Below are 3,364 nucleotides of genomic sequence, written 5' to 3' on the forward strand. Positions count from 1 at the left end.
CGAAATGGTAGTAAATACATAGGCATATGTATACACGCATATGTATACACGCATATATAGATACGTGTGTGTGTGTGTGTGTGTGTGTGTGTGTGTGTGTGTGTGTGTGTGTGTGTGTGTGTGTGTGTGTGTGTGTGTGTGTGTGTGTGTGTGTGTGTATGTGTGTGTGTGTGTAAATCTACGTTGTAGGAAGCCAAGTATGTCAAGTTTACCTCTTGTACTGTTGATTGAAAAAAAGCGATGTGACCAGCTGTAACCGATTTTCGACACTTATTGGTTTTTCATCTTAGGTGTCTATCACTTGACCAGTACCAGAGAAGTATGAAGCTAATCCGTCTAACACATCTAACACATCATAATTTCACAGAAGTGGGGCGACTATTTGGCATACTATGGGGTCCGGACAAAACCCACCTAGGACAAAAGCTATCTCTGGATTATGTGAATGAGAGGAAGCCCATGGAGGAATTTTTAAATGATGTAGGGCACACAGCATCAGGTTGTGGTAAAATGAACTTTAAATGACCCTCAACATTTAATGAGGTTTTCAATATTGTGTTTGTTTTCATTTTTCAAAAATACGGTATAATGTTCGTTTTATTATGCTCACTTTTGTGATTGGGGTTATTATATAATTAAGGTAATATTTTACATCTCACAGAAGTGTTTATAAACATCAAATAATAAGGATAAAAATTATAATTTAGAAATTGCTTGTTCTCTTTTTTTTTTTTTTTTTTTTTTGTTGTTGTCCTAGAGTGGTTTTGACTTCCACACAAAGACTATTAATAGGGTATCCCAAAATAATGTATACATACTTTAATAAGTAACTCACATTTCATTTTCTTTTAGATTTAACCCAGTAGAAATAATCAAGCGAGCCAAGCTAAGCTTTGAACAAAGGAAACTTTAAGTGCAATTGGAAGATTGATGACGCAGTCTATGTGCAAAGATAATTAAGGAAGGGAATTTTAAACAAATTAACCAACGCAGCTTACCATCACGTATATTGGAGATATGCTTGAAGCGATGGAACTGTTCAGAATGTTCACAAGGAACGTTCCGGAAGTTTGCGGGCATGGATGCACCCCACAAAGCAAGAACGCATGCTAGAGATTTATTGACAGAGCTCAAAAACATCTGTACTGCAAGCAAGTTGTGAGATAGGAATTTCAAAATCAAGCGTCCATCGCAATCTGAAGCGCTGTCATTGAAAAAGTTACATTTCAAGAATAGTCCATGCTCTCTATGAGAATGATTCGGACTGAAGAGTGGAATTTTGTGGGTGGTACTCGACCAGATATATACGCTTATGCGCACCCTCCAACAAAGATTGTTTGAAATGACGAGGCTACATTTAAATTAAATGGCTTAATTAACTGTCACAACGCACCTGCTAGGGGCCTGATAATCTGTACACATATATTTACATACATGCATATACATACACACGTACAACAATGCATACACATACATACACGTACGCATGCGTATACAGATACAAGAGGCAAAAAGACTATCCTTGCAGTGGAAACACTCCTTCTCGAAAGAAAGCCAAAGTCGTTTCATCTGCAGAGAAAGTGACGGCCTCAGTTTTTTGTGATGCAAAAGGTATTGTGTTTATTGACTATCTTCAGAAGAACCACACCATGAATGGAGAGTACTATGCCAACTTGCTGAGGCAGTTACGAAAAGCTATGAAAACCAAATGTCCAGGAAAACTGGCGAAAGGGGACTTGTTTCATCGGGTTAATGCACCAGCGCACAAATCCTTCGTTTCAATGGCTGATGCGCGTGACTGTGGCTTTGAACTGGTTGATCATCCTTCCTGTCTCCTGATTTGGCCTCATCTCACTATCATGGATGGCAACCAGCGTCGCAGTGATGATGACGCTATATCTGACGTTGATGACTTTTTGACCAACAGAATGATAGATTCTTCATCAATGGGATCCAAGCACTGCTACGCCGATGGAAGTAGTGAGTGGACCACCAGGGGGCTTACGTTGAAAAATAAACGCCATTGATCATTTGGTCACATTTCATGAGAGTATCTTGGTCAGCCCATGAACTTTTCAGCTGAGAAGGTGGTATGTATATATTGGAGATAGTATCAAAATGTTCCCGGAATAGTTCTGTAGCGCACCAACAGTTGGCAGCAGACGGTTGCGTGCGTAGTGAGAGATAGCAGTGACCTTCATGAAGCAGTGTGTCGAGCGACGTCACTGTGATTACTTCGCAGCTTGTAAAATTTGTATTCTGTGGTCACGTGTGTGTTGTACTCTGCGATTTTGTCATGGACAGGAATAAAGAGCCAACGTGAAATTTTGCGTTAAACTTTCGAAGTCTGCTACAGAGACATTGAGCATGCTTCGGCAAGCTTTCGGTAACGAGGTAATGAGTCGTACGCAGTGTTTCGAGTGGCACTGCACTTCAAAAGCGGAAGAACATTCCTGGAAGACGATGAGTGATCTGGAGGACCTGCCACGAGCATCACCGCCAGAAATGTGGTATTGTACATCGAGAATTCGTCCTCCAGATCCAGACCGTCAATTGGGGGTTCTACTGCGACGTTTTGAAGAATTTGAGGGAGGACATTCGGCGAAAGCGACCAGATTGGTGGAGCCCGAAGAACTAGATTCTTCACGACGACAATGCACCCTGTCACTGAGCTCCCATCACTCATGAGTTTCTCGCCAAAAACAACATGGCATCACTTCCGCATCCGTCCTATTCGCTAAATTTAGCACATGCAGACTTCCATCTCTTGCCCAAAATGAAGATGTAGCTCAAAGGTTGCCGTTTTAACGCCGTTGTCGAGATCCAAAGCGAATCGCAAAAAGTCATCGACACGCTTATGGAAAGCAGCTTCCAGGCCGGATTCCAAAAGTAGCAGGAACGCTTAGACCGGTGTATTGCTGCGCAAGATGATTATTTCGAACGAGGTGATGCTAAAACTTAGGTAAAAAAGTTATTTTTCATTAAACACAACTAGCCCAGAAACCTTTTGATACCAACTCGCATACATATACATGTGTGTGTGTGTGTGTGTGTGTGTGTGTGTGTGTGTTTCGTTAGCTATGAAACATATGTAGCCTGTTTTTTTACCTACTCCATTCCCTAATTTTTGGATACTTTTTCGCATATACAGCGACCCCAGTTGTTAACCGTGAACTATAATTAAACTTTTTTCAGCTTATCTGACTTCGATGGGGGAAAAATTCACAACCTTCTGCGCCAATAAACCACTATTGTTCTAGAAAGTTGTTTTTTAATATCTTCTACAGATTGCCTGAAGCTTACTAACTTCCTACACCTTGGTCCTTGGATCTTACCCATATATATGTGTGTGTGCACGCGTATA

This window comes from Octopus bimaculoides, chromosome 8 (genome assembly GCF_001194135.2).
Source record: "Octopus bimaculoides isolate UCB-OBI-ISO-001 chromosome 8, ASM119413v2, whole genome shotgun sequence".
In the NCBI taxonomy this organism is placed as follows: Eukaryota; Metazoa; Mollusca; class Cephalopoda; order Octopoda; family Octopodidae; genus Octopus; species Octopus bimaculoides.